Consider the following 18,540-nt stretch of genomic DNA (forward strand, 5'->3'; position numbering starts at 1 on the left):
TGTTTATTTTGTAATTCAGGGAGGACTGATGATAAAGAACGCAAGGCATTCTCAGTTTCTTATTCTGTTGTAAAGTAGTAATTAACTTCCAATTTTCCTTCTTGCTCTGTTCAATCTCACGGCTCCTTCTAACTCTGGGTAAAATGGCAATTTTATCATATATCTATATCTATATATAGAATTACTTTCTCTATTTTACTACACCTCCATTCTGTTTTGATTTGAAATCAAAAAGGATATAAAATAGGGGAGAGTCTGCCTCAGACAAGAGGCCACCCATAGGCCACCCTCTGGAAGAGCTTTTGTCCAGTGCAGTCCAGTCCCGAGGGGCCCAGACTGGAGGGCCACTGACCTCTTGTGTGTAGCTGCCCTTCAGGGGGTGCAGGGGGTACTGAAGGATGCAAGGAAGTAACCTGGTTTGGAAAGCAGAGGATGGGCTATGGGATGGAATGGGATGGGCAGCCTGGATGGCTCAGCGGTTTAGCGCCGCCTTCAGCCCAGGGCCTGATCCCGGAGACCCGGGATGGAGTCCCACATCGCGCTCCCTGCATGGAGCCTGCTTCTCCCTCTGCCTCTGTCTCTGCCTCTCTCTCTGTGTCTCTCAAATAAATAAATAAATAAATAAATAAATAAATAAATAAAATCTTAAAAAAAGGAATGGGGGTTTCATTCCTGGAACCCCCTTATCCTACTAGACTGCTCGCCCCTGAACAACTGAGTCACATGTACTTTGCCACGCTGCCGAGGAGCTGCAGCCCTGGGATTGAGCCAGGGGATGGCTATGGTGTGTATTTGGAGGGGAGGCTGGGGCCGACCACAGCTTGTTTCCTGTAGGCTAGACTATGAGCCCCTAGGAGCGGGGATGGCATTTATCACCCTCTGCTATTTTTGGTACCTCTCCGTCCTATGCAAGCAATAGCTACTCGTGGGCTGGATGTGAGACCCCTGATTTGGTCACGTCATTAGTTTCAGCCAGCCTGTTGCCGTCTGTGCTGTTGGCTTCTAGGTCTGCTGCATTAATATCACAAGGGATAGCCCTTCCTTGCTCTGCTGTATTGGAGCTACTGTTTCCTGAATCTTGTTTCTTTGGACCAGTTACTTGAACTTCTGAAGGCAATGTTCCATCAAAAGAACAGGGTGTTCTATTGTCACAGGTCACCGGGGATCGCTGATGATGATCGTGTTTAATTTTTATTGCTTTTTGAGTGACCTGCTAGCATTCAAGAGGTTCAGGATTGCCTGCTTCATTCCGAGGTTCTGAAACTTTGTGGGGATGTGTCTGCATTTGAATCCTTTCTCCAGCATCCAGCACTTTGAGGGGCCTTTTAATTTGAAGGTCAGTGTTCCCTTTAGCTGGGGAAAATTTTTTTTCATTTTTGAATATGATTCTTCCCGTGTGAGTACATCTTTCTGGAGTTTATATGTTGATTGTTTGACCTTCTAGATTTGATCTGTCCATCTGAAATATTTCTTACTTTTATCTTCCCACCCTTCCATTGAAAATTTGAAAACACATTTTGGCAGTCAGATATTTTATACTCTAAAGCTTGCTCTTGTTTGCTCATTCTGGTTCATTGTCAATCCCATCAGGCCTTTTGAGGAGGAGGTAGTGGCTAAAATACATGAGCTTGTCCATAAGGAAGGAAAAAGAAGAGGTCTAAGCAGAGACCCTGGGGGTGGCTGGTCAGATGCTGTGTGTTTCCCATCCAAAGGCCATCCTGGAGGATACTGGCATGGGGTGAAGGACAGTTTCAGCAGCTGAGTCTCCTTCAAGGAGGAGCTGGAGTTAAGACTCTTTGTCTCAGAACTTGGAGTTCAACAGAAAGAAAGTATCGGAGATGTGGTAGCTTCTCATGTCAGCCAAACTGAGAAAGCTAGATGCCACAAGATGCAAGAAGAAAGTAGGCCAAATGGGACAACCTTGATGAGGCAGAGACATGAGGTACTGGCGGAGAGTCGTGCCTAAGGAGAACTCACCCAGACTCTTCCATCCACAGAGCAGACAAGACAGAGTGGATTCAGGTCTCCTCGGTAGTGGCCTCTGTTGAGTGACATTAAAGACATTTCAATCTTCCTCATCCATGCAGATGGCACCACCAGTGTGAGTCCCAGGAGAAGGTGCCCAGGGAAAAGACAGAAGAGCTGATCTCAGAGACCGGGAAAGGTCTGAAGAAGGGTTGGAGCCAGAACCTTACCTGCAGGTTGAAATCCTCAGGAGGTTGAGGGGAGCCATGCTCTGAGTTTGATGAAGGGCAGGATTCCAATGGGCCATGGGAGGCTGGCTGGAGGAGGGCTCCAGAAAGGCAGTCTTGTCTGGGGGGGAAGGTAGTGGTGTAGTGATGGGACCAGGGTTGGGGGCCAGAACTGACAGAGGTCATGGGGGGTTTGAAGGGATATAAACAGTGGGTAAATCCCCTTAACCAGGTGTTTCCATGTTATCCTTTCTTTTTTTTTCTCATGTTATCATTTCTTCCAAGAAATACACACACAGAGAAAATATTTTAAACTACAGAGAAGACCCACAAAAATAGTGGAGAGTCTCTTATTTATGAACAATGTTTAAGGCAACCAGGGTATGAAGCAACAGGTTTTTTTTCCCTCCATAATATTTTATGGATTATCTTCTTGAGTTATAGCTGGTTCTCTGAGAAGGAGACAGAGACTATGTTCTAGAAATGGGAATGTTCCAGAATGGGAATTGGTAGGAAAATACCTTGGGTATTTCTCTCTGATAAGAGATTATAGTAATTTAAGGGGTTAATGGGAAAAGAGGGTGAGCCAGCTTGGATAAGAGAGAAGAGAGTCTTGAAGATTAGCTAAAGAAGGATTGCAATGTTTATAAGCTTCCTATTGCAGCTGTGACAAATTGTGGAAACTTAGTGGCTGAAAACAACCAAAAAATTATTATCTTATGGTTGCAGAGGTTAGAGGTTGGAAAACAGGTCTTATGGGCTAAAATCAAGTTGTTGGCAGGACTTCACTTCACTTTGAAGACTCTAGAGAATCTCTTCCTTGCCTCTAACCTTGTAGAGATTGTTTGTATTGCTGGACTCATGCTCCCCTTCTACCAATGGCATTCCTTTGACCTGCATTTCTGCTGTCATATCTGTCTCTCTTGCTCTGACCCCTCTACGTTCCTTTTATAAGGACCTTTATGTTTACATTGAGTCCACCCAGATAATCCCAGATAAGTTCCCCATCTCAAGATACTTCACTTAATCATGTCTGCAAATTCTCTTTTGCCATGTAAGGTAACATGTTCACAGGTTCCTGGGATTAGAATGTGGACTTGTTCTGGCAGAGGGGGCATTATTCTATCTACTACACAGGGTTAAAGCAGGAATTTTGAAAAATGATAAGAGAGGTAAGCATGCCTATTTACTTAAGGGAAAGTGCCAGGAGAGAGGGAGAGATTTCAGAAATAAAGCAAGGAGGTAAAAACTGATGAAGAATGTTTCCAAGGAGGTAGATGGGATGATGTCAAATGAACCAGTGGGAGAGTAGTCAAACAGGGAGAATGAAATGCAGTAAAGATGAGTGATGGGTGCAGAAATAATGTAATTGGTTGGGTGGAAGGAGGCAATTTTCTTAATGGAATTGGAGATGAGGTTCTCAGAGAGAGTGGAGCAGAGTTAAGGATGAAGGATGATGAGCAATATGTAGGGAGATCAAGCACCACTCATCTGGGAGCAAATCTCTATGGCCAGTGCTTTCTTCTCTACTTTGTCTTTCTTCCTGCTATGCCTCAGTACCAGTGGGGGCTCTCACACTCAATACTCCCCAGCTGCAAGCTGCCTCTTGGCTCTAGTGAGGAAAACAAGAGAGAAGGTTGAACTGGGGAGACTCAGAGGTAGATTCTGAAAGACTTCATTGTGAGGAGATTTTTGCCAAGCCTGTTAAACATAATACTGTGTTTCAGATACCACCTACAGCTTTACAGGATTTGAACACCTTTTTCATGGGAATGCTGCATGGGTGCCTCACAGTGAAACATGAGATGGTGATCACCAGTTTTTCCCACCTGTATTCATGGTCCTCCATAGTCTCTAAGGCAGAGGAACCTAGAGGTTGGAGACCTCTGAATCCAGTCTGCTGGGGACAAAAAAGAAGAGTATGATGGGTCATAGCAGAGGAACCATGCCTGTTACTTGCTCATGGAGAACCTGGATCAGGATATCTCTCCTTGCTTACTAAGTATTTCTAGACCTGGGAATCACCATGGCAATGCTGGTCTAAGAGAGGATACTTTCCTGGATGGGGGGAGTCTTTGCTGGGAAGCCCATGGTACACACAGAAATGGCACATGGTTAAACTCTTTTCAATGGCTCTCTTAGGGCTGCCTGACTGCCTCTGAGATTTGAACCTGGAAGATGAGGTCCCAGCAGTGTGGTTAAAGCAGGAAAGCCATGAAACTGGAAGAGACAAGGGATAGGAGACTGTTTGAGTCTCAGGAATGTGTAGTCTTAAAAAAAAAAAAAAAAAAGGAATGTGTAGTCTTTGGGGCGGAGTTGGCTTATAGGGCAGAGAGAAGAAGCTCAGGCCACTGCTGTAGCATAAAGTCAGAGGATCCAGGCAGCCTTGAGGGTACCAGGGTCAGTGACCTCCATCTTCTGGATCAGACGTAAGGTGACTCAGGACAGTGACACAGCTTCATGGATGAAGGGATAGAGAGGGGTTCTAGAATTAAACATTTATCAGCTTGATGCCATTTTTTAAAAATGAGAGTTAAAGATTCTTGACCTGGCAGGAGAGAGCAGGAAGGAAAGTGGAAGCCTTCAAAAGAGTCCATGATGACTAGCCCATATAAAACAGCTTGGAATTCCAAGGATGAACAAGTCATGGGGACTCTGGGATGGGCACTAGGCCAAATCATGTAACGTATATTTTTTTCCTGTAGGCCAGACCATTCATTAATATGCTTCACTTTTTAATCCTGAAATAAAGAGTAGGAAACGGGAGTGGCTGTTCCAGAAAGAACTTGGTAGTAGCACATCTGTTGTCATTATTCTTGCTGTATGACATCTACCATACTGCCTTGCCCATATGCTTACTGCACCAGTGAGGATTTATTAAGTACAGCACAATTATTTTTGGTAATTGAGTGTTTCAGGAACCATACGTTGTCATCTTAAAGGGGCCAAACGGTTGACATGCTGGAGCATCTGTCTTTCCAAGACATCTGGAGGTTTGGACAGTAGGCAAGGGAGAGCAAGCACTTAAAATTGGACATGAAGAGGATAATCACAGTGTTTCAAAACAAAACAAACTTCATTCAACATGTTTTTCTCTGTTCAGTTTTTACTCACCCACCCTTCACCCCCCATGGCACAGATCTCCTTTTCACTATTAACTTTAAACCAGTGGGACTCCCAGAATATCTCTAGCTGCTCTTAACTACCTATGATGGACAAACAAGTGGAGGGGTGGTGGACAGTCAGGGGTGTTCAAAGCCAGAAGATCTGGATTCATGTTCCAGATCTTTCTGCCAAGCTTTGGGGATTTGGATAATCTATAATCTAAGACACACTTTCCTCCTCTGAACACTGAAGATCATAATGATCATAATTATACTTTCCGCAAGAAGTAATGCAGGTTACAATCCTGACCTGTGGTAGGCTGTGCACATGTTTGCGATGAATTTTCCAGGGTGTCTCTAAACTACTTGACCTGTGCACATTCGGGTCTCAGTAAATATCTTCTTGGGTTGAAATGTCTCTTTCAAACTATAAGGAAGGCTCCCTAAGTCTGGAGCCTCTAAGAGTTAATAAAAAAGGTCTTCATTGGGTACCTGGGTGGCCCAGTGGTTGAGTGTCTGCCTTTGGCTCAGAGCATGGTCCCGGGGTCCAGGGATTGAGTCCTGCATCAGGCTCTCCTCAGGGAGCCTGCTTCTCCCTCTACCTATGTCTCTGGCTCTCTCTCTGTGTCTCTCATAAATATATAACAAAATCTTTAAAAAAAAGTCTTCATTAAATGAGTGACTCTTGTTAGGTCACACATATATGTACATAGAAACCCTTCAAATGCTAAATTAGCAAGAAAGTAGAACTCTTTTGAAGCCCAAAGACAAGAAAAAGCAGAAATTAAGAGTGATTAAGGGCAAAACAATAATTAACCATTTACCTAAAGTAACACTGATTTAAATAAAGACAAGGTGAAACCCAAAACACTGGACACAAACCACGTTATTCAGAATGGGATTAATCAGAGTTAAAATACACCTTGATCTCTTCAAGAGGCAGGATATTGATTAACTAAGATTTTACTAAGTTACACATGCATGTTACAACTTCTAGAGAAACCACCACAAGATAGATATTGAGTGCATAGCTTTCAAAGTAGTAAGAAAAAACAGAAGAAAAATGCAACTTGACTATTCTACAACACAGCAAGAAAGGAATAATAATAAACAAAAGAAAGTAAAAGAGCGAGAAAAGTATAAAGCACACAAAATAAAATAGTAGAAATAAATCTAATGTATCACTCATTTCAATATATGTCAATGATGGAAACCATCCGGTTGCAAGATAAATACTGTCACCTGGGATTTAAAGAACAGATCAGCCATTATTTGCTTAAAAGACACAGCTAAAGTAAAATATACAGTTGAAAAGTAAAGGATTGGATAAAGATATTCCAGGTAAACATGAACCATATAAAGGGACTGCTCTATTAGACAAACCATACATGGGTGTAACCATATCTGATAAAATAGATTTCCAGGTTAAAAAAAAAATGTCACTAGAGACACAGAAGGTCAACACATGATGGTGAAATCGTGCAAGTCACAAGGAAGATGTCACAATTCTGATCTCGCATGCCCATAATGATATAACCTCAAAACATTTAAGATGAAATTTGACAGAATTGCATGGAGCAGTACACAAACTTAGCACACTTCTCCAGTAGTAGGTAAAACAAATTTAAAACTCAAGGGGGACATGGAAAGTTTGAACCACACAGTTGATCGAACTTGTGCATGTAAGATGCTGGATCCCACAGCTGCCCCAGTCTCTCTTCTCGAGTGCACAGAGTGCATTTAGGAGAACTGACCACACGCCACACCAGAAGTTGTCCAATACCAACCTCGTGCAGTAACAGGAGCATTCTGTATTTGCAGTCTGCTGTGGCGGCTCCTGAGCAACAGAAATATGGCCAGTGCAATAAAGAAACCGAACTTTAAATTGCATTCTATTTTAATTAATCTATATTTAAATGGCCATTGTGGCTAGTGGTTATGTATTGGACAATGTAAGACTAGATTATAAAAGCCAGACCACTTTTAAGGATGGGCGCCATGAGGAGGTCACATTTTCTGACATTAACAAAAATTAACTTCAAAAATCAGTATTGAAAGAGAACTAGAAAATCATCCATTTGGAAATTCAAAACACTTCTAAAGAATTCAGAGGTCGGTCAAAGAGGAAATCACAATAGAAAATTGAATGTATTTGGGGTTGGACAAGAACAAAAAGGCAGAGTATGTGAACTTGACTTGCAGCTAAATTTGGTAGAGAGAAATGTAAAGCCTTAAATACTTAAACAAGACCAGAAGAAAGGCCTAAGAAATGACTTGAGTGATTTTAAGTAAATTTTAAAAATAAAAGCAAAATAACCCCCCAAAGAAAATATTAAAGGTAAGATAAACATTATTTAAATAAAAGAGGAAGAGGACAATAAAGAGAATAAAGAAAGTCAGAGTTTGCTGTTTGAAAAGATTAATAATATGGATAAAGTCTTGGCAGTATTTATCAAGAAAATAAGAAAGCTCAGATAAACCATACCAGAGAGAGAAAGGCAACAGAGCTGTCCGTGCTGCAGAGATTAGCACGTAATGAGACAATGTTACGAATAACTATGTGCCCCATTTTTCAGAACTTAGGTAACAATGGACAAATTCTTAGAAAAAATAACTTTATCCAGTTGACTCAAAAAAACAGAAGGTACAGATTGTTCTGTAACCATTAAAGAAAGTAATTTGTACTTAAATGTTTCCCAAAAAGAAATAGTTGAGTCTAGAGTCTTTTTTTTAACAGTTTTTAAAAACTTATTTGAGGGAGAGAGAGCTTTAGAAAGAAGAGGAGCCAAGGGAGGAGAAGCAGACTCCTCGCTGAGCAGGGAGCCCCATATAGGACTCAATCCCGAGACTCCTGGATCATAACCTGAGCCGAAGGCTGACACCTAACTGACTGAGCCACCCAGGCACCCTTGAATCTGGAGTCATCTAGAAGTGGGTTCTAACAAACAATTCAGGGATATACAGTTTTAGACTCACACAAAATGTTCCATAAAATAGAGGGAAAAAAGGAGTTTTCTCCTACTCATTTAATGATGCAAGTGTAACACTGATATCGGAACAAGACAAGGACAGGAGGAGAAAAGGAAACTTCTGGCCAGTTTTGATCATGAGCTGATGAACAAAAATTAGCAAGCTGAATCCAGGAATGTGTAGAAATGATGCTACATTGTGATGAACTGGGTGCATCTCAAGGATGTAAGAAAGAAAATCTATTGGTACATGCTGTCACTTTCACTGATTAGAGCAGAAAACCACAGGATCGTTTCAACAGATGCAGGAAAAACATGTACGCAGTCATTCGTTTATGGTAGACTTTTAACAAATTAATGAAAGGGAACTAAAAAAAAAAAAAGAATGAAAGAGAACTGCTTTTACTTGTTAAAGATTATCTACAAAAGACTCACTGCAGAGGTGAACAAGATCTAACTCCTGCCCTTAAGTGGCTCACAATCCAGGGTGGGTTGGCACAGAAACAGTGACAGCTGATGACAACATAATTAATTTTTAAGTCTTCTTAACAGAGAAGAAAATAAGGATCATATCAATTAAATCAGTCTTCACCTTTTAATTTCTTTTTATATCATAAAGTTGCTCAAGGGGCACCTGGGTGGCTCAGTTGGTTAAGCATCTGCCTTTGGCTCTGATTGTGATTTCTGGGTCCTGAGATCGAGCCCCACGTTGGGCTCCCTGATTCTTCCTCTCCTCCCCGCTTGTGCTTTCTCTTGCCATCTCTTTCTCTCTCTCAAATACATAACTGAAATCCTTAAAAAAAGAAAAAATATTGCTCAACCATCTCCTTTTCCATGACTTAATGGTGTAATCCCCCAGTTCTCACTGTACTCTTATCTATCATTATATTCTAGAAGAAAGTTTTTAAGTGTTTTGCTAAAATCAATCTATATTATGAGCATGCCATTCAGCTAGTCCATATGACATTTGGACTCTGAATTTGAAAAAAGTTCTGGGGGATATTTGGACATGATTTGATTTAATTTGATTAATTTATTTTTTACTTTTTTCATTTATTTTTTATTTTTAAAATTTTTTTCTGGAGGGAGGAACATGATTTTAGAACCATAGTTTTTTTTTTTTTTATCACTGTGTATCATGTGTACAGATGACTTCACCACATCCATGACTTTAACCACCCCTGTGCTTCAAGGACACTGGAGGCCCATGAACTGGGTCAAGGTCAAGAATGAGTGGGGGAGGGGATCCCTGGGTGGTTCAGTGGTTTAGCCCTGGCCTTCGGCCTAGGGCATGATCCTGGAGTCCCGGGATTGAGTCCCACATTGGGCTCCTTGCATGGAGTCTGCTTCTCCCTCTGCCTGTGTCTGCTTCTCTTTCTCTCTCTCGGTGTCTCTCATGAATAAATAACTAAAATATTTTTTTAAAAAAAAGAATGAGTGGGGGGATAGTTGGGAGTAAATAGGGTAAGTTGTCTATTGTGACCTTTATTAAGCAGTAAAAAGCTTGGCAATTGAATGTTCTTCTGTTTAAGAGTCAGTTGATAAGTACAAAACTCGGATTCCTGAGTCTTGCTTCATTCTTGGGTACAATATCCTCAGAAGACTGGGTGAGGCTTAAGGATGAAGGGAGGGTCTCTTGAACACATTTCTTGATAATCAAATGCTTAAAGTTTTTTGAATGCTTTTAAAAAGTTATATGTTTATATTCAATCATGTTGTAATTTCTAAAGCATCACTCCCCAGTTGATGTGAGGCGGGGGTGGGGGTGGGGGTGGGGGTGGGGGTGGGGGAGAAAAGGTCTTTCACCGCTCCTAGTTTGAGAGACCCGGAAACAGACTCCATGAAAATCAAGAAATGCTATTCACAAGAAGGCATCATAAAGATTAAAGACAAGCTACACAATGGAAGAAAATGTTTGCAACACATGGAACTGACAAAGACCTAGTATCTAAAATGTATAAAGAACTCATTCAAATCAATTAGAAAAACAGGCAAAATCTTGATGAGGCACTTCATATAAAAAGAAAGCCTAGTGCCCAATAAATATATTAAAAGGCCTCCACCTCATTAGTCATCAGGGAAAGGAAAAATAAAACCACAATGAAAACCACATACACAGTCAACAGATTGGCGGAGACTTAAAAGCTTCAAAAGCCTAAACATTGGTGGGGATGCTGTGCATTACAAGAACTCTCAACTATTTATTGCTCCTGAGAGTGTAAATTAGTTACAACTACTTTGGAAAACTTGTTGGCAGTATCTCTTAATGCTGAACTTACACATGCCATATGACCCAACAATTCCTAGGGACCCAGCAGAAACCTGTTACATATGTGAACAGATGATGTAGACAAAGATACTCACAGAATCATTATTTATAACAGCCCCCAAATGACAATAACCCAGATGTCAATGGCAGTAGAAAGTATAAATAAATGGCGGGATAGTCACACAACAGAATACCCTATGGCAGTGGTTCTCAAAACACGTACCATGCATCAGAAACAGCAGCATTACCTGCGAACTTGTTAGGAATACACATTCCTGGGTCTTGCTTCAGACCTAGCAGATCAGGTGGGGCTCAGTGCTTGTTTTAACAAGCCCTTCAAATGATCCTGATGTTAAAGACCGAGAACCACTAGTATACAGAAAAAAAAATTGGGGGCAGCATCGTGAATGAATTACACAAACATAAATTGTTTTCCTGGTTTTTTTCATGGTTCCCCTAAGGATCAGCTGAACATCTCAGTGGGTTGACTCTCCTTGTGAATTCAGGTATGTTCCCATGCTATGATGGTTCTCATTCAGATGGTCAGCCCCAACTTTGGATCAAAGTATCATGGTGGGAAGTGGTAGGTATAAACATGGAGGTCCCCAGAGGGGTCTGGAGATGAAGAAGGATGCCCTTGAGCCCAAGGAAATAGGCCTAAGGGTCTGAATGGAAGAAGTCTCTGGAGACCAGATATCTGTAGACTAATAGATTGGTGGAGGTGGAGGCTCTGGGGAGACGTGCTCAGCTCACCTCTGTTTCTATATCTCTGGCTCTTGGTCCTTGCTGTTGTTGCTGCTGCAGAGACGATTTGGAGCCACACTCATTGGCGAGTTTCCCCAACTTTGGTTTACGTTGTTTGCTGTAGACTGTGTGTTCTTGCGTTGCCTCCCTGGGGGCCACATGAATTCCTGAGGTTCTTATGCCCTTTGCTCCTTCCCTGTTTTCTCCAGAGAGTTCTTAAAGTTTAATAATGCCCATAAGGGTCATGATGTAGATATAAAAGTCAAATGTTTGAAGGCATCTGGACATTCTCATTAGGGCATTGTGCACCTGCATGGCTCCTGGCCAAAGGGGACCCCATGACATTAAAATGCATGGTTCATTGAACTCACCCGTCCCTGCAGATCTTTGATACATTCTACATATGACTGATTCTCAAACTGATGTCCTTGGCACAGTCTTCTTGTCTAAGCTCCAGATCCACACCAATTGCAATTGTGGTATTTTCACTTTAACACAAACAGATTCTCTTCCCATTGACTTCTCACTGTCTCCACCTTGCAAAGCAGTTCCTCACCCAGCTCGTCATTTCCCAAGATCCAGGGCCCAGGTGTTTCCCTGGCTCATCGGATTTCCTCACCAGCCACATCCAATTGATCAGCACATTCTTTTGATTCTGCCTTAGAAATATATATGTTATCCAACCACTACTGATACCCTCTACTTCTTCTCCTCAAGCACAATCCACAAACACCATCTCCTACATTTCTGCATACATGCTTTCACGGGTCTCTTTTGTCCCCCTTCAACCCACTCTGCAGACAGTATCCAGCATGATTTTTTGAAATAATTAACTCAGACAACTTAAATTCCTAAGTTAATCCATGCTATGGTTCCCCACTGCACTTGAATAGGATCCACGTTTCTTGACATACCTAGGGTATGTTCTAGTCCCTGCTACTTCTTGGACCTCTTCTCTGGCTCCTTTTTTCCTGATTAATGGTGCATTAGCCATGTTGGCCCTCTTCCTCTCCCCTCAAGCAAGATGCCATCATTCCTAACTCAGGGCCTTTACCTTCACTTTTGCTTCCCTGTTCTCCTCTGCCTCCTAGGTGGTTGCGTAGCTCTTTTCCATCATTCATTCATGCCTCTGCTCAGGGACATCTTTGACTATTTTATCTGTGATATCATGGCCTGCCTCAGTCTTTTTATTACACATCATTTTCTTCACAGCATTCACTATCCATAATTTAATCATTATATTATTGAGTCTTAGTTGAAAGATGATAGTATTGGCAAGAATATAAAGCAGGGAAGAAACACATGGAACAGAACAATTGGCTGGATCATATTCCTTCAACCAAACATGCCCAAGTATCAATTGTGAGCCAGGCACGATAGCAGGGGACGGAGCTAGGAATATGAATTAGATGTAGCCCTGATCCTCATGAATCTCAGGGTCTAGTGTGACAAGAGACATTTTTAAGAAAGCTTGGGAGCACAATGAGTGGTGTGTGTTGGGGGAATGGAGGACAATACAGAGAATTTCAAAGTTTGATGAGTAATTATATTTGGAGAGGAGGGACATGGGATTTCTGGAATTGACTCCTGGGTTCTGAGCCTGAACAGCTCAGTGAAAGTAGTGAAACCATCAATTTATGGTCAGAGAGTGGGAAATCTTGTCTCTGACAAGCCCTGGTGTCTTCAGGAACCCCCTGGCTAGAATCCATGGTGGTCAAAAGCCAACAGTGGTTGTGCTCAGAAATGTAGTTGACGTTAAGGATGGAGCAGCAGGGTGAGATAGCCAGAGGACTTGTGGTTAAGATGGCTCAGAAGAGAGAGGGGAGCAGACTGTCCCCTAGGAAGGCCTGGATTCCTAGTCAATCCTCCCTGGATCCAAGTCCTCTTTGTTTTGCAGGTCATTCACATTCCTTTTGTTTCTGTACTTGTCAGCAGTGACCTCCTAGCACATAGAAACCTTGTCTCATTCTCCAGAATCCAAGAGCTGGAGCTGAGTTGACTCATTTGAATACATTATGATCTATGGTTTGGAGCTTTGGCTACCCTTCTTTTTAAGCTATAGCTGTTTGTTTTATTTTGCAAAATGCTTAAGCTTTCTATCAATTAGTTCCTGGAACCAATGAGGTTTATATATAGAGGGTTCCAACTTTGGGAGGAGGTAGGACTCCACTTGGTACTGGGCATGCACACACATTTTGGCTCCATCCAGACCCTGGGAAGCTGGAGTCTGAGGCCATTGTCTATGGTGGCCTTGTTGTGGGTGCAGTGGGGGCATAAGATGCAAGCTCTGACTCCTAGTCCCTCTAACTCCTAGTCCTCAGCCTCACATCTCAGGTAGAGTTTCTAGCAAAAACAGGTAAATTGGAATGACAACTACTATACATAATTTTGGCTTAAATTGTGGCTCTTTCTGCAAAGAAAGCTTTGCCCTAAACACATTGGCCATCACTGAGGATGATCTGAGTCAAAAGTTCATTTCCATGATGTGTCACCAGGAACCTTTACATCTTAATCAAGACAGCATTTGTAGTGTCTCAAAAATATTTGAATATAATATGTTCTTCATTTAGTCAGAGAATCTAAGAGAAATGCTAAGCAAAACACTTTTATTTTATCCATGTTGGCCAATCATGACCCTGTTTCTTAAAGAAGTATGCTTATTGGCTGCTAAGGGGATACACAACCTAGTTTCTGAATAATAGCCTACTAAATAAGGTGTTAAAACTATTGTGCCTCCTCAGGTTCTCATTTTCATTCCAATCCCTGAAGTCTATATTTTAGTCTAAACCCAGATTATTCTGGATTTTTGCTTCAGGGGATATTTAACATTTGGTTTCCTTTTTTTCCTTACCGCACACACCCCCACCCCACCCCCTGTAATGAATGGTTGCTGATCTCGAGGTGGGTTCAGCCAACTTCAATGTGAAGATAATGCTGTTCATAATGCATGCCATATAATCTTCCTAAGTCCCTATATGTTTTCTAGAGCACCCATTATTGAACAAAGACACAGTTAGAAAAGTGGTTTGAAGACAAGATATTGGCTAATTTGTATTTACACAAGGGATATAAAACAGAGGGAGCAGTGACCACCTGCTCATTTTCAAAAGTGCTAACACTGTGCTTTGTGGGAGGGTGGTCTTCCACACTTCAGAGGACTGGCTGGGGTAAGGATGTCAGGTACACAGAAGGAGAAAGCGGGAATGTGAGGCACCATTTCACAGTATTGTTCCCCAACATTCTTCCTACCCATCAGTAGACCATTAAGGAGTCCTTGTCATCAACTGAGTTTGGAAAATGCTATGTATTTTATCTCCTATTTGGGAATTCAGAGTAAGAGAGCACTACCAATACTCGGAGAAAATCTTCAACCAAGAAAACTTTGTTAAAGTGGGCCCTAGAATGCTTGTGTGTGTGTGTGTGTGTGTGTGTGTGTGTGTGTGTGTGAAACCTATATTGATGTTGTATGGACTGGAGTTCATACAGAGGGCTCCAATTTTGGGAGGAGGCTAGACTCCACGTGGTACTGGGCATGCACACGCATCTTGGCTTCATCCAGTCCAGGTGCTACAGCTTTTTACCATGATTCTGGGGCTCTGAGGGTGCAGGACCTCAGAGCACCAAACAGGGGAGGCTGATGCCAAGTTTCAGACAGATGTTAGGAACTGTCCATCACAACTGGGTGGAGTGACAAGAGACCAAACAGAGCCAGAGGAGGGGGGACAGGTAGGTGGTTCTCACACACTTCCTTCTAGAGTCTAATCATCTCTCCATCAGGGGAGTTCATCTGACACCAGCCTTAGTTTACCCTTCCTGCTTCTCAACCCTGCTTGCCTGACAGTGAGCGAAACAGAAAAGGAGTGAAGGATATAATGATAAAGCTCGCCACGTGAAATGCCATGATTGTTTCTTCTCTCCTGTAAGAAATGGGAGATGCTGCATTTATACATTAGGTGAGGATATTTGGATCAAAATAAAATTACACTTAAGTGAGCAATCCTAAAAAAAAAAAAAAAAGTGAGCAATCCTGGTTCTGAGAACACATTTCAAGGGAACAAACCTAAGCATAAAAAATATGCAGTGAGATGCTCCTCTATTAGCAAAAATATAGGTACCCGAAGTTTCAATGATAGTTCAATAATCATGGTATACTGATCTGATGGAACGTTATTTACCTGTGAAAATAAATTATGAAAATTTTATAATGACGTGGAAACACCTGGATTAAATGATACAAATTTACACATAAACTATTATTTAGGCTATATAAAATGATCAGGAAATCCATGCAGAGAAGAAAATATTAAAACACTGGCATCAACATGGAAGCAGTTGTCACTTGGGGGGCAGGCAAAGCATAAGCTTTTTCTACCTTTCCATATTTTAAAAAATTCTCTAAAATAAAATGGAATTACCTTTCAAATGAGGTGTGCCTATCAAACTTCACATTCATACGGTTTAGATGACCACTCCGAAAAGTTCGGTGAAATCAGGCACCTGAAATCCAACTGAGTTGTTTGATAAGATGACTTATAAAGCACTGTAAATATTTTTCACAGTCTGGATCTGAATGCAGGTGTGATGCTACAATGTATGTGTATAGTTTATAGCAGATTAAAATATTCTCAGAGCCACTTTTGCCGCTACATCAAGGGTCTGAATTTTTACTTATTTACTGTATTTACTGAAGTGACCTGTGGATCGTGGCCAGTGAAAGTCCATTTCAACAGCAGTCACGGATCACAGGACAGTCATTTCATGATGATCCTGCCTCCTGGACACTGCTACTTGGGCCTTTGCCTCTAACATTAAAAAAAATGAATTAAATCAAAAACCTCTCCCTTCCTTGCTGTCCTTAGAACCAAACCAAGCAAATCATGGTCCATGCCACATGCAGCCCTCTTGAAGCTTCAATCTCTATGTTTCAATTCTGGAGTATGTGGTCTACAGGATTAAATATCACCATGGAAAAATAATTTAAAATGAATCTGATTCTTCCCTCATGCATTAAAGGGATCATGGTTGGGACACTGGCTTTCATATTCACTTTGGGTCCTCGATTCTCTTAGGTGCTGTGCTCTGGATTCTCTGACAATGCCCTAGCCTTATCATGTCTATTTGTCCTCTTTCTCTCCCTCCAGTTCTGATCAGATAGACACAGGGACATGCACGCATGGGCACACATGCACACGTGACTCTGCATAGAAGGCAGCGGAAGGGGAAGACGCTCCAGAGACAAAGCCAGACTCCAGCTGGCATGGAGGTCAGAGAGCTGCTTGTCTTCATATACTCTGCACTGGTATAGTCTACGAGCACTCCCTCCCACCCACACGCACCCAGCTGGCCCCAAGCCCTGCTGGGCACCCCCCACATGCATCTTAAGGCCATCTGCCTCCTCATCCACTTACCCAGTCCCCATCTCCAGTGCCTCCCACCTGTGATTTCTCTGGGCCCCCAACATGACTCACTCCCGCCCCCCTGGGTTAGCCTGCATTCAATGGACATTCTCCAAATTAATCTTAAAGTACACGTCACTCTTGCAGCCCCAAGTCATCAGCACTTCTGTTTGTTCTCAGAATGCAGTCCAGAACCTCAGAATGATGTTCCTCTAGGACCTGGTCCCGACCTACCCTTAAACGCTCTTCAAACAACTTCCTGACTGTATTTTTCCTCTCTGCTTCCCACCCGAGCTCCTGACTTACTTCCTCCACCCTCGCCCACCTGCGTCTCTGCCTCAGCAGACTATTCCTCACTCAATTTAAAGTCTTCCTCATCCTACAAGCTCAGTTCAAAATATTACTTTTTTCCATGAAGCACTCATGATCCTTCTAGTCAGAGACACTTTTGCCTTTCCTGTAATCGGATAGTCCTGTTGCTTTCAATTTTACTTCTTTGTATCTTGTTCTATTTATTTGTACCTTTATCTCATGTCCTCGGAGGAAAGGTTATTTTGTTGATCTTGGTATCCCCATAGAACCTAGCACACTGTACTGCACACAGTGAGTACTCAATTACTCATCTTTGCAAAAGTAATGTAAAGAGTTGAGAAGTCTGTTTACAAGAAATACACACACACACACACACACACACGCACTCTGGATTTTTTCCCTCAACAATAATCTTACCCGTTTTGTCAGCAAAAGCAGCATACACTTCAAAGCAACTATCTAATTTAAAAGTGAGTGTTCTGAGAACAAAAAGTGTAAAGCTTGGGTAACATGATAGGATAAAGTATTGCATTTTGCAGTGAGTCCAGTTTTTGCTTTCTATTCTAATTTATCTCTTCTCTAAGAGGGGATGACGAGAGGTTGAGACCAGTTTCTCTGCTTCTAAATGCCTGACAAATGATCAATTTAGAATTAGGTTATAACTCTCTGGAATCTGTCCATGTAATTAATTCTCTCTGGGAACCTCTAAGATTTAGACTTTTACTATGGTCCATGGACTGTTGTTTATTATCATAAAAATATTGAAACAATTACTGTGTGTGTGTATGTGTGTGTGTATATATATATATATATTCCCAATTACTATACAATTGTATATTCTAGTCAGAAAGTATCATTCTCATTCTCCATCTTCAACATATCTTGAATTAGAACTCTTTGAGATATAATCTAACTTATACAAAAATAGATTTTAATTTTTCAAGTCCATTTAACAAAAACTAAAAAGAAATATTTTTATCCATGTGGTATTGGGAAAACTGTAATTGGTAACAGATTAGCAGGTGTGTCCTGCATGTCCTGCATATCCAGCATATGTTGGTCTTGAATATGTTTTTAGTATGTGATTTGAGGCTGTGATACCAGACTTCAGAGAACAATACATAATTCATCAGCATCATCATTTTTACAGAGCAGTATTTATGAAGCTTTTCCTTGGGCTTGGGGCCATCTTGGCTGTTTCAGAATTTTGGTGAGCAGATTGAGTGATAATTTTAGGCTTCTAAAATCAGTCTGTGTCCCCTCCGTCACATGATGCCATAAGCAGCTGGTGTTGCCTTGGCAACTTTACAGAATAAAAGTGCTGCTTTTGGTAAAACTTTGAGTCATGTGACCTAGCTCTGTCGCTGGGGAAGACGACACAAAATTATTACTTACTTCTCCACCAAAACAAACCCAGATTCGCACAAGAGAAAAACAAATCCAGAACTCAAAGTCCCGCGTGAATTAATTACCCGCCTTGCCAACATCTGAAAGCCAAGTTTGCTTGACTTTGTAATTTCAACATGCTCTGCTCCCTGTGATACTTTGAGGCTT

The 18,540-nt window shown here is 41.7% G+C and overlaps 1 long non-coding RNA gene across 1 annotated transcript in view; it reads left to right on the forward strand.

Annotated features, from left to right (window-relative positions):
* Window positions 1-1,104: 1,104 nt before the first annotated feature.
* LOC140618803 (uncharacterized) overlaps window positions 1,105-18,540 on the forward strand; it is a 150,361-nt gene continuing 132,925 nt past the window's right edge. The window contains exon 1 of the long non-coding RNA XR_012018861.1: window positions 1,105-1,336. This is a non-coding gene — a long non-coding RNA (uncharacterized lncRNA). The remainder of the gene's footprint in view (window positions 1,337-18,540) is intronic.

Source organism: Canis lupus, chromosome 2 (genome assembly GCF_048164855.1).
Source record: "Canis lupus baileyi chromosome 2, mCanLup2.hap1, whole genome shotgun sequence".
NCBI lineage: Eukaryota > Metazoa > Chordata > Mammalia > Carnivora > Canidae > Canis > Canis lupus.